This window comes from Sus scrofa, chromosome 2 (genome assembly GCF_054392235.1).
Source record: "Sus scrofa isolate SSC_HxYL_T2T_F1_AM1 chromosome 2, Sscrofa_HxYL_maternal_Yorkshire_Landrace_v2.0, whole genome shotgun sequence".
Taxonomy (NCBI): domain Eukaryota; kingdom Metazoa; phylum Chordata; class Mammalia; order Artiodactyla; family Suidae; genus Sus; species Sus scrofa.
Window position 1 is genome coordinate 122,183,200 of NC_139384.1, and position 14,295 is coordinate 122,197,494.

The window sequence follows — 14,295 nt, forward strand, 5'->3', positions numbered from 1 at the left end:
TCTGTTAGGAAAGTGAGACCACATTGACACCTCATGCCAATCGCTTAACTCTTAGAATACAGCTATTAAAAACAAGTAAAAGACCACACAAAAAAAGAAGAACTTGCATAAAATGTTGTTTTGTAGGACAACCTCAAATTGAACGTGCTTTCCATTATCTTTGAACTGCCATGGCACTGCTTTGTATCTTACAATGCATAACTCTCCACTTTATTATAATTATTTGCAATTTGTTTCACATTTTAGTAGACTTTAAGCTTGTTGGAGGAAGATAAAGTGGCATGTGTTTTTCTCATCTTTTGTAGTTGCTTCCATGGCATGAGAGAGAGAGGTCAGTCCACTTTTGCTTTATTCTGAGAGGAAAGTGATCTGCTTGTGAATATTTACCCAACGATATCTCATATGAAAAAAATATTATTGCAGAAATGAGTTTACTTAAAGTGCATTTTTAGTGTAAATTTAGGTTTTAGGTAGCCTGTCCACCTTTAAATAACTAACATCTGGAAATGCGGATGTCTATCTTAACATTTCTTAATTGTTATTCTCTAACCTCCTCAGCAGATCCTTCTGGGGAAGGTGGCATGCATGAGTCTGCTTTTTCGACAAGCTCTCCTTGGTGATACTTATGCACACTAAATTTTGAGGATCAAAATCTGGCCTTTGAGAGGGTAACCACATAGAATAAAACAAATTCTCAGGGACAAGATAATAGATTTTTGGGGGCAAATATGCTCTAGACTCAGTAGTAATTAAAAACTTGACCATGTACAATTACCACCAGTCTGGCAGGTCCAGTGAGTTTATGCAAGGGTGATCTCACAGATGCTCTGGACTATTCCTAGACAGAAAGTATGTTGGACCTGCCACAATAAGACTAATTTTACACTTTACCTTCAAAGCAGAGAAGGGTTCTTAAATACTTTGTACTTTGGCTCAGGGACCATGTAGCTGTCAACCTATGAAAACCTTGTGCAAAGAAGTGAGGAAGGCAAGACATGACTACTTGGAAACCATCTTATTCAACTCTCATTTGAAATTTTAAAATAAAGTGGATTTATTAGATGGCTTACTGAATACTCAAGGGTTAAAGTAATTTCAGTCTATGCTTGATCTGAAGTTCAAGTGTAAAACTGGACCAAGTTTTTGTCTCCCTACATTTCTTGACCAAAAAGATTTTTAAAAACCCCACATGTACAGGACAGTGAATTATAGATAATATTATCATTCTCATTTTATTATTTATCACTCCACATAGCACTATAAAATTATCCATGAAAATAAAATAGACTCTGTTTAGTCACATGAGCAAAAGAGAGAGCAAGCAAGAGTGAAAGGACATAATTTTACAATAGTCAGAAAATATCAAAAACTAATATAATCCTCTTTATTTGATACTTTCAGTTACAAAGCAAGCAAATAATGTATATATTAGAAGTCGTTCTATTTCAACTATAATATAAATATAAGAAGAATAATATAAAACCCAACTCATTCAAACTTTTAAAATAAAGGAAAATTTGAAGTTACTTCAATGTGAAATGTATGAATTGTTCTAGTTGCAAGATAGGCTGACATCTTGGGTCCCAGCAATATAACCAGGACATAATTCATTCCTTAACCATGCCTCCATTTTCTGATGGCTTCTCTATGTATTTCCAACTTAGCTGCCCACATATTCTACTACCTGCTCCCACGTTCATGTACAGCAAGTAAGAAAGAGTTTGCTTCCTTAACAGCCAAATTAAGAGCATGTAACTGTGGGGCACCAACACTTCTCACCCTGATGCTTTCATATGAACTTATTTGGAAAAAACTACCTTATCCAGGAATGGACCATATTAATTGGATTTAGCCAATCCCAGTGCATCCCTAGAAACAGAAGTAGAATAATCTATCCTTTGCTAATATTATACATGGGAAATCCCAGATGCTCTTAGGAAGAAGAAGAGGAAGGGTAAATGATACAATGCCCAATTAACAAATGTTCAATATATTATTAAATGTAAATGGACACTTCTTAAGAAAAATAGTTATCTTTAATACATTTTTTGAGGTTTTTGAGAGTCAAAACTATCTTTCTCACCTCAAAATTGTGATATAGTAAACAGTCTTACTGTTAACTTCAACTTTCTTTCATGGTTAGAGACCTAGTTTTCTATTATTTAATGAACTAGGTAAGCAAGATTCACAGTTCACATTATGTTAGATAGGTTAGTTGTTAGATTATATTTTACTTTAAAGTAATTTAAACTAGAGAAAACCACCTACAGTGGCTTAAGAAAATATACTTTTTTTTTAATATAATTCACAGTCTGAAGGTAGGCAATTAAGAGGTTGATCAGGTTTTCAGTGGACTCAGAGCCAAGACATCTGTGTTCCCCTACATCCTTCTCTGGCATTTACCAGTAAGCACAGTAGCTCTGAATTTCCAGTCACCTTGCCAGCATTCAGGATGAATACAGGAAGAAGGCAAAACAGGCTGTGGCATCAGAATTTATTACATCTCATTAGCCATTCTAGTTTCAAGAGAGCCAGAGAAGATCAGGACTTTTATGTTTCTATTGGAATAAAACCAAGCAAGGGAGAAAGAGTAGGAAATGGGTGCCAAGTGAGCTCACCCATGATGTCTTCTCAAGGTAATATTCTCTACTTTTTTTAATTGCACATGTCTACTTAGTGACAAAACAGAGAGAAGTTCTGAAGACCACATTCAAAGTCCAAGTTATCATGAAGAATTTAGCCTAACATGGAGAATCTAGTGAGGAAACAGATCCATACAAGGACATTTAAGTTTCTGTATTTACGCTAGACAGATTTGGATCACAAGGAAGTAAAAATCAGTTTAAGGTGCCTAGTACTTACCATTACTGGTGAGTATATGCTGGTACAATCTTCAAAAATAAACTACATATTTCCTAATTATAAGTATAGTGACTATATCTAGTCACCTATGATGGAGCATGATAACGTGAGAAAAAAGAATGTATACATGTGTAACTGAGTCACCATGCTGTACAGTAGAAAAAAAAAATGTACTGGGGAAAAAAAAAAGTATAAATGGCCCCCTGGTGTGGCAAAACTTGGTTAATTGTAAGACCATGGTAGTCATCTTAAAGCCTGCTGAGTGCTTTAAAACCATAGGACTGCTTTATGTGAACAATAAATGCCAACCAGTTTCAAATGTAACAAGAATATACCATTTGGTTTAAACATCCCTCTTGCATTCAGGAGAGTCTAAGCCAGAAGCTCTCTCTTCTTTTCCCTTTCAGATTCACTCTCCTGGATAGGCCAAAGCCTGATAAAAGGGTAAAGCTTAGTTGCTAATCACATTTTACCTTGGTTTAACATAAGAGATTCTCTTGCGTGTGCTTTTGCTACAGAACTATGTGAAGATAGTTCTATTATATCATTCAATGTCTTCTAAACCAAGAAAAAGTTCCCTTAAACTTTAAAGTTAGGGGAAGAAATTCTTCCTAATTAAATGATATGCTTTTAAGTTAGATAACCAGGTATGTAATCCCTCCTATTGGCACTGTGTACAGTTCCAAGGATAGAAAACAAAAATTAGTGAGAGATGGAGGGAGCTAGAGAGGGAGAAGAGGGAGAGAGAGAGAGAGAGAGAGAAGCAGAGACTGAGATTCTCCCTGCCTGACTAGCTTGGATATAGATCCATTATGACTCTGTGATGTGAGACATTAAAGCTGGACTCCTAAACTAACCCTCAAGTGAAAAGATTACTGGTAATTACTTCTTTTTATGAAATGCCTAAATCTGTAGTTAATATGTTACTGATGACTCACTGCTGTGCCAACAGTTAGGATGTAGGTACATTGTAAGTGTCCCTCAGGATACCACAAAGACCTCCTAATGAACTTTTTCACTTATATCTATTCACTTTATTTTAAAAACCATTTCAGCCAAAATCTGAGCAATTAAAAATTATGAGAATTAATACATTTTGAGAATCATAAAGTAAACACCTGAGATAAACCCAGAGTTCCTCTCCTGTGTCTGTCTGTATCTGTATCTCTCTCACATCTGTATATAGTTTAGTTTCTATGTTGGATACATAATAATGAGAGAGAGAGAACTATAAGTAAAAACTATAAGTAAAATGCATCAATAAGATTTTGTGGCTGTGGGTATGTTCTAAAAAGACTGAAATGCAGAATTTAGTAACTAGGAGCTTGGTTTAGAATCAACAGACCAGCCAGGGTTCTTTATTAGCAATACAACCTTAAATAGATTACTTAACCTCTCTGAGGTCAACCTCCTCCTTTGTTAATTGGGAATAATTATTTCTAGCTTAGAGTGTAGTCGTAAAGAATGAATGAGATCGTATCTGTGGTACACCAATCCTAATGGTGAGAGTTAATAAGTGACTAGTATCATAAGAGAATTTCATCATTTAACCTTATATAAGCAAGAAAAAAAATAGGAGAAATATCCAAATCCTGATGTGAAATTAAACAGAAGCATATAACAAGACAAGATCATTTTGAAGCTTAACAAGGTAAAATATGAATGCATTGGTATAAAATTTAATAAATTGCATAAACTATAAAAATTTAAATATCATTATTAAGGGGCAAGATGGTATAAAAATATTATGTGCATATGATTCCAACAAGAAATCCAGACCATGAAAAAAAGTCCATAGTCTAGAATTATTCTTTAATAAACATGCTACATCCAGGGCATTTGGAAGTTCCTGGACCATGGATCAAATCATGCCACAGCAGCAATTCAAGTCACAGCAGTGACAACCTCGGATCTTTAACTCTCTAAGCCACCAGGGAACTCCTATTATTACTTTTAATATTGAATGTGTGTATTTCATAATAAAACAGAAAAAAATTCTTTTTTTAAAGTGAACATAATCATCTCAAGCTAACTTTGTTTACATGAATTTTATATAAATTCCTCAACAAAGGTAACTCAAAATAGTGCTTTTCTATGGTTTCTGGTAATTTTTTTTTTTAATCTTTTTAGGGCTGCACCTGTGACATGTAGAGGTTCCCAGGCTAGGGGTCTAACAGGAGCTATTGCTGCCAGCCACAGCAACAACAGATTCGAGCCGCATCTGTGACCTACACCATAGCTTACAGCAACACTGGATCCTTAACCCACTGAGCGAGGCGATGGATCTAACCTGCAACCTCATGGTTCCTAGTCAGATTCGTTTCCATGGTGCCACAACGGGAACTCCAAATTTTTAATTTTTAAAGAAAATGTGCACAGTAAATACACCAGTATAAAGGTCAATTTATCTCCTATGTAAATATGAGAAATGATCATTCTTTAAATAAGGGAAAAACATTATTGCCATTTTGCAATGTCCCCATATACCAAAAATATTTTAAAAAATAATAATATATGGCTACAAACTTGTATTTTCTTTTCTGAGTATTCAGAAATATATATCTTCAGTGACTAAGTTATGAGAGTTTAAAATTTAAAAGAAAATTAAGAGACAAATTAAGAGAAAACTTAAATTTCTACAGTAGCCAGCATCTAAATACAACTACTTCAAGATACCATGAATAACACTACTTGAATATTAGAATCACCTAGAAAGAATTTATCAACTCACAGTGACTGAGGCCACACCTTCAGAGGCATATTTAATTGGTTTGCATGGCAGTGAAACATGAGTATTTTCTAAAAGATCTCCCAGATGATTCTAATGCACTATTACTAAGGTTCTTCAATTTTGATAACTAGAAGCATCAGTATCCACTTGTGAACCTTTTAGACTTTCTTAGGCTAAGACCCGCCACTTTAGTGTCTGAACCTAACAGTGTGTGTTTTAACAAGGTCTCCATGCGATTTTGGTGCTCCCTGAAGTTAGAGAAATATTAAGCTGTGCTATAAGGTATCTCTTCTAGCTCTTTTTTCCTAATTCACTCCTCAGTAGGGGAAGAATGTCTTTAAAGATGGGAAGATCTGAAAGATTGAAACTTAGATCCTCAAGCACAGCTAATTGGAACTTATCTTTCTGGTGACTGGCCCATTCACAGGAGGTTGAATTCCGGTCTTCTTTCTGGCCATGCCATAAATGTTATGGCAAGCTCTCTTGCTTTAAGTTCAATTTTCCAGCTGCAGCAATGTCTGTGGGCATAAATCTAACTTTGGGGTGAAATATTAGCAAGGCAGCTTTGTCCAGATCTAAAAATTTCTATTATCTTTATCAGATTTATCAGTATTTTCATCTCTATATACCTATCTCAGTCTTAATTATAGATTCCAGTATAAGGGGAATGACAAGAGATGAATAATATCTCTTGTTTCTTAGAAGCCATTTCAAACAGGGCATTCTTTACTGAATTATCAGAAATGGTACACAGAGAGAATGGGTTGAAATCATTGATGAGAATTACATGTCACAAGCCGGAAAAAGTTTCTTATCGAGCTATCGTTCTTTAGAAAAGCTATATGGTAGGAGTACAAGAGAGCAAGTCATGGTTGAAAGTAAAAAGTAGGTACTGGAAAATATAAAGAACTGGTTTTGAGACTAATTCCACAGGAGCATCCCCTGAAATATCCTTTAGTAAGCAAAATACAGACTCTGAAGGCAATGGACTTGTTTAAGTGGTTTCTGTCAGTCTGTTTCTGTGTAGTGAGTAGAAAGGACTGGTTAAGATCTTCTTGAAAATCCTGGTCTGACATTCCCTATGTAATCATTTTTGAACCAGGCAAGCAAAGCTTGTACTTTTTTCCCCCATGCATTTATACTATGTCTAAATAAGTATCTTACGGATATTTTAATATGCATTTTATTGATGACTAATGTGGTTGTTAGTCATTTTGTCATTTTAAATTTTTTATGAGGGAGAGCATTTTGCCCAATTTTCTATTGTCTCACCCACTACTTTGTAATACTTTTTAGTTTCATAAAAGCATATGAATATTTTTCTTTTAATGAAAGAACAGAAAAATCAATATTTTCAATACCAGTACACACACTTGTTATATTTTGTTTTTCACACTCTTTATGGATATAAATATACTCACAGAAATACATAGTTTTGACTTTGATTTTACACATATTATTCTTTTCATGCTCATCTGGAACTTGCTTTTTTCCACTCAACACTATGTCTTGATGTTTCCACATCAACATGTATAGATATATAACTTAACTGGTACATAATATTCTAGCATATAGATGGATATTTTAGGGACAGGTAGGGTTTACAACATTTGCTACTAAAAGCAAACATGACTGTCTCCTTGTCCACCCTATCCTAACATGCCAGCATGTAAGGGAGCATGTCTGTCCTGTTAAATAGGATATCTCCGGGGTCTGGAATGGTCCTTGGTATATAGTTGAACCTAGGTGAATATTTGCTGAATAAATCATAAGTGGAAATACATACTAAGTTGGTCTTGGAGTAATGTGAGGAAGTTAAACTGTAGTTCTAATTATTCAGGATCCTATTGAACCTTGATATGTAGACAGCAGACACTGGGATCTGTATATTTCACAGCTTCCCAAGATAATTTTTTCCAGATATAAGTGGAACAACTATTCTTTCTAGCAGTGGTTCTTAATCTGTCATCGCTGAACCAGCAGCAAGAACATCACCAGGGAACTTCTTAAGAATGATAACTTTCTCATTCCAACCTAGATCTACTGAATCAGACACTTTGGGACTGGGGCCCACAATCTCTGGTTTAACAAACCCACCAGGTGATGCAAATTTCTGAGAACCACCACTTTAATGAATAGCTGGTCACTGAATAAAAACAGCTGTTTCTAACTAGCTACTAGTGGTATTAAAAATTAGCAATTATTTTCTCCACTAAGTTAAACATTAAAACATGATATAAATTATTGACCATAATCTACTATTATGCCAGTTGAGAAGAAAAGAGAAGGTAGAATAGATCACCTAAAATGAAAAATGAAGCCTATAAAAACCACATTATTTTAAAATAACATCTTAAGTGCTAAAAATTAATACTGCTGACTCAAATACATATATCACAACTTCTTCCTTTTAAATTTTTATTGTTTTTTAAAATGTACGTGTTTAAGGTATGAGGTAGTATATAACACAAATTGTATAAAATACACGGAAATAATTTTTTTAAGAGATTAGATTTCCAGCACATAGAGCAGAGCTATATTTTTATGATTTAGTGATGGTTTGTTTCTGTTTTTGTTTTTGGTCTCCCAGTTCTTTTTCACCTGTATGTTTATGAAGATGGTGGAAGATATTAAGAGGCTTAAGGTTTTTGGTTTTCGTATTTGTTTGTTTGTTTTCCTTCTAGTCGTAGACTACTTAAGCACGTTGCAATGCAATTTCACTGTCTAGGAGATGGCTATAGTTCATTTCTCTTTGTAAACTAAATCAAATGCTAAGAGTGTTATAGAGAGCCACAGCTCAGGACTTGAACAGTAGGCTGAGAGGATTGCTAAGGATGATGAAATATAAGGTCCAAAAACCTAATTGACTCAGTTTGTTCTATAATAATAATTAAAGCTTTCTTAATTGGGAGCTGTGAAATATGACAGTGTTTAACTCCCTTTTGCCTTTACAGATTTAATAAAAGGTCAAACTCTTTCAAAATGAGAATGTATTTCTTTTTTATATTGCTACCTGCCTTAAGGAAATTGCTGGTATCTGATGAATTATTACTTGATTGCAATTCAGACAAGGAGAGTCTATCTGATATGATATATAAAAAATAAAATAAAAACAATTTCAATTAACAAAATTTCCCATAATCTCTCCTAGTAATACTCAACAGTTTCTATCACTTTGAAGGAATGAATTATTTTCTTAAAAAGAAAAAAAAAAAAAAACTGTTGCTTTACAATTGGTAAGTTAGAATTTGTCTTTATAATAAATGGAAACATATTTCTCTAGTAGCCAGAACTATTTTACCGGTTTACTGAAAGTCACTGTTTTACTTGAGGCATTGCCAAGTTAAATATCTTAAAGATTTTATTCAATTACCTAGCGTGAAGAAAAGCACATTCAACATTTGCAAATAATCACTTATGGTATGTTTTTATTTTAAAGCATCTCAGGTCTTTTTAATTAAGTAAGAACTTATGACAGACATGGAAAAATTTTTTTCATAGGAATGTTAGGAAATTTATCTATGTTCTTTCCAGAAGACATTTTATTTCAGAATATAAATCTACATGTATTTTACATAAATTTTATTTCAACAAATACTATTTAGCCATACATATGATTAAAATATTATTTGGGTACAAATTTAAATAAGCCTTGGTTTCTGCTCTCAAAAGTGCTTTATTCTAGTGGACTACTTTTACAGTAGTCAAATATAATCACTAAAGTGTTTAAAAGCTTTGTTCAAGTAAATGAGAGATTTAGAGATTTACATACCAAAAACTCTTTGATGCCTCTAGCAATATAAAAAACTAAACTATGTTGGACTTTTCTCCTCTCCACTCCTATATCACACTAGAATCCACACATAATTATTTAAAAAAAAATGTGTATATATATATATACACACATAGGTAGTCTGGACAGTAAACAAGTAAGTAATAAGAAATTAAAGACATAAGTACAAATTGATATCAGGGCAGTCCATGGTTACCTAGTCTCAGATACATGTCCTAACTGCTGAGGCTGGATCTCTGACAAGCACACTAGAATAGAAGGCACAGCCATTGGGTAGGTGATAAGGAGCAAAGCTTGGAAACGTCTACCCAGCACAAAGTTCAAAAAAAATGAATGCTTCATAAATCTATGGGAAAGGAGAAAAAAAAGCCATTTTTGAAAATTTTAAATCCCATGGCTTGGCCACTTTAAGTTGTGGTTTATAAACTCTAAATATCTGAAAAGTGAGAAAAAAAATGAAACCAAGAAATAAATATAAAATTTGAACAGTTTCATAAACACCCATAATGCCCACAAAGAAATGTCAGAAGCCCTTCGGCAGAAAGATAAGTTTCATAACTGAAGCACACAGAACTCCCGCAGACAAAAATGTCCCCACTGAAGATGGTATTACAATAAAAAAAATATGAATCAAACAAGGGGGGGAAGTTGTATGTGAGAGTTTATATCTCTAATACACCCAAAGAACCTAAGATAACCTTAAAAATATAAAATAATTATCTTCAAAATAACACATATGAAAAGTTAGGGACTCAGGAAATAGGTATAGAATAAATGGGGATATTTGGGGGAAAACCAAGTAGAACTAAAGTTAAATATATCTTTCAAATGAATAACTCTTGAAATATGGAAGGTAGATTTAAGAGAAGTGGAGTATAAGCAATGAATTAAAGTGATAGAAAATGTGAAAGAGGTTAAAAGATATGGAACAGAAAATGAGACAGGCCATTGTGCATCTAATGAGGTCATAAGAAAAGAGAAAAGTGGAGAAAACAGTACATACTGTGATAATGGCTGAAACAGTTACAATGCTGAAGAAAGGAGTCTTTAGATAAGTGGCAGAATAGATCTTCAACTAAGGATAAAATGACAGCATAAAAGACAAAAATCAAAAACTAAAAATACCAAAAATTTTTCTACAATGGGAAAAGCAATGAGTATAACCCTGAGCTTTCCATCAGCCACAATAAATTCCAGAAAACAGAGGACAATATACATGAAATGCTAAGGGAGGGGGAAAAAAGCCAAGAAAAATCTAATTTATTTTTCAGTTAAATGTGTATCCAAAAGTAAAACAGATTAAACACTGCACATATTTTACATTAGAGGGATAAAGTCTATTTATAAAACTAGGCCTTCAGAAAATACATTTCTTTAAGACGTATACACATTCCATTTCACACTGTGAAGAAAAAGATGTTCAAATTAGTGGAACAAAAATTACATTTGAATTCCTTGCTAATGACTAGACTAGACTGAAAGATTGAGTGAATGAATTGAAGGAATGAATGTTTCCTAATTTGAATGATATGGTTTTTCTATATAAAGTTCCAAAACCTTTTTTATTTTACATATTACAAAAATTAAAGCTTAATCATTGTTTTGGATAAAAAAATAAGCATACATAATTGAAAGTATACTTTTATACTACTAATGAGCAAACAACAAATTATAGAATTTTTTGGTATTAACAATTAAAATATAAAGTTCTTGGACTAAACTTAAGAGATGTGTAAGAATTTAATGGAAAATTTAAAAAAATTGATTCAAAGAACTTTTCTCTCTGTAATTATTTTTTGCAATGCAAACATATCACATGTCCATTATAAAAGATGAAATGATTCAAATGATTGATTTTGTACACACAAAAATTATGGTTCCCAAATCATCTGCCACTCTCAACCTTTGTCAACTATTGGTGTATGTTCTTTCCTATTAGGCAATACATGTATGTTTCCTCTAAGTTTTAAAGCATTACTTAAAAATCAATGCTACACTTGAGAAATAAAGAACAATCTTAGCAATATCCATCATGATTATCCAGAAAAGTCAGTCAGTCATTTTTGTTTTCAATAAAAGTAATTACTTTATTTAAAAATAATAAAAGAAAAATATGCCTTTTCTGGCTGGCAAAGAAAGCTATTTTAACAGATTTTATTTTTAGTATAAAGATATATGCATATATACACACACATATATACATTGTATATACATACATAATGTGTTTCTAATTAGAATTGTTTGTTTTTGATATCTTGGCAAGATGATCATAAAATCAAGATGAAAAAGATCACTGAGCCATGTATGACCAATAAATTTATAAAGAAGATCATATAATAGAAAAAGACAAATATTTAGCCATAGAAATATAAAAATTAAGCTGGATTTTAGGGTCCTCAAAAATAAGAATCTGAGAATGGGTGCACATAGATTATAGGAGTAGAATAGAGAACACTGAAAGAAACAACATAATTACAGAAATCTATTACATAAAGGCAATGGTTTAAAAAATATTTACTATTCAATTTTTATTTCCTTAATCTTCATATTTTGTCCAAATAAAAACATTATAGATTAAGATTATACAACTGTTACTAATAATGAAAAGAAACGATATAAAACAAATTCTCTATTTAAATTAATTGAAAAATCAAATATTAAATTTTTAAATTGAAATATAGAACAACATATTAAGTAAGCACACTTTTGCTTCAATAAGCTGCAAAAGACACAAAACAAAAAAAATAGACAATAGGATTAGGAAGATGTGGTATAAACACAATGGAATACTATCCAGCCATAAAAAAGAATGAAATAATGCCATCTGCAGCAACACGAATGGAACTAGAGACCCTCATACCCCATCTTCTTAATCTATTCATCTGTCAGTGGACAATTTGTTTGTTTCCATGTCTTGGCTATTGTGAATAGTGCTGTGATGAACATGGGGGTGCATGTATAGTTTTGAATGGAGGTTTTGTCCTGATATATGCCTAGGAATGGGATTGCTGGATCATATGGTAGTTCTATATTAAGTTTTCTGAGGTACCTCCACACTGTTTTCTAAATTGGTTGTACCAATTAACATTCCCACTAACAGTGAAGGAGAGTACCCTTTTCACCAAACCATATCCAGCATTCGTTTTACGTTGACTCGTTAATGACGGGTGGTCTGACCAATATGAGGTGGTACCTCATTGCAGCTTTGATTTGCATTTTCTCCAATAATTAGTGATGTTGAGTATTTTTTCATGTGCCTGTTGGCCATCCATATGTCTTCTTCAGAGAAATGTCTATTTAAGTCTTCTGCCCATTTTTCAGTTGGGTTGTTTGTTTTTTTTGTTTTTGAGTTGTATGTATTGTTTATATATTTTGGAGATTAGGCCTTTGTCAGTTGCATAATTTACAAAGATTTTCTCCCACTCTATGGGTTGTCTTTTTGGATTTCTTGAGTTTAATTAGGTCAAAATTAAGCTTTTGAGTTTAATTAGGTCCCATTTGTTTATCTGTTTTTTTTTTTAACCTTATTCTAAGAGGTGCATCAAACAAGATGTTGCTGTGATTTATGTTAAAGAATATTCTGCCTAAGTAAAATCAACAAAACTGATAAACCTTTACCCAGAGTCATCAAGAAAAAAAGGGATAAGGTTCAAATCAATAAAAATTACAAATAAAAAAGGAGAAATTACAAATGACTCCATGGAAATACAAGGGATCATTAAACACTACTATAATAAAATATATGTCAATAAAATGGAAAACATAGAAGGAATGGGAGGAATCTTACAAAGGTACCACCTACTGAGACCTAACCAGGTAGAAATTGAAAATATGATACACAAATCACAAGTACTGAAATTGAAAATATGATTAAAAAACTTAGAAAAAACAAAAGTCCAGGACCTGATGGCTACACAGGAAAATTCTATCAAACATTCAGAGAAGAACTAACACCTATTCTTCTGAAACTCTTACAAAAAACAGCCAAGGTGGGAACACATCCAAGCTCATTCTATGAGGCCACTATCACTGTGATACCAAAACCAGACAAATAAACCACAAAAAAAGAAAATTATAGGCCATATCACTGATGAACATAGATGTAAAAATCCTCAACAAAATATTAGCAAACTAAATCCAACTATACATTAAAAGGATCACAGATGATGACCAAGTGGGATTTATTCCAGTGATGCAAGGATTTTTCAATATACACAAATCAATCAGTGTGACACACCACATGAACCAATTGAAAAAGAAAAACCATATGATCTTCTCAATAGATGCAGAAAAAGTTTTAACAAAATTCAACACCCATGTCTGATCAAAAAAACTCTCTGGAACGTGGGCATAGAGGGAACCTACTTCAATATAATAAAAGCCATATGTGACTAACCCAACATCTAACATCTTTCTCAATGGTGAAAAACTGAAAACACTTTGCTAAAGCTCAAGAACAAGACAAGGATGCCCACTTTCACCACTACTATAGAGCAAAGTTTTGGAAATCCTAGCAATGACAATTAGAGAAGAAAAAAGAAATAAACGGAATCCATGTTGGAAAAGAAGTAAAACTATCATTGTCTGCATATGACATGATACTTGATACTCTACAAAGAAAATCCTAAAGACACTACCAAAAATCTGTTAGAACTCATCAATGAATTTGGAAAAGTTGTAGCATACAAAATTAATACACAGAAATCAATTGTATTTCTATATACTGGCCATGAAAGATTAGAGAGAAATCAGAGAAACTATCCCATTTACCACTGCATTTAAAAAAATAATAACCTAGGAATAAATCTACCTAAATAGACAAAAAACTTACACTCTAAAAATCCTAAGACACTGATGAAAGAAATGAAAGGTGACATAAACAGATGGAAATATGTACCATGCTCTTGAA

At 32.8% G+C, this 14,295-nt stretch overlaps 1 long non-coding RNA gene across 7 annotated transcripts in view; it reads right to left on the reverse strand.

Annotated features, from left to right (window-relative positions):
* LOC146405666 (uncharacterized) overlaps positions 1–14,295 on the reverse strand; it is a 435,623-nt gene that overhangs the window by 375,297 nt on the left and 46,031 nt on the right. The window contains exon 4 of one of the 7 annotated variants that reach the window (XR_014838473.1): positions 9,005–10,788. The exons of the other annotated variants lie outside the window; for them this stretch is intronic. This is a non-coding gene — a long non-coding RNA (uncharacterized LOC146405666). Of the gene's footprint in view, positions 1–9,004; positions 10,789–14,295 lie in introns of those variants that run through there. 7 annotated transcript variants of the gene reach the window in all.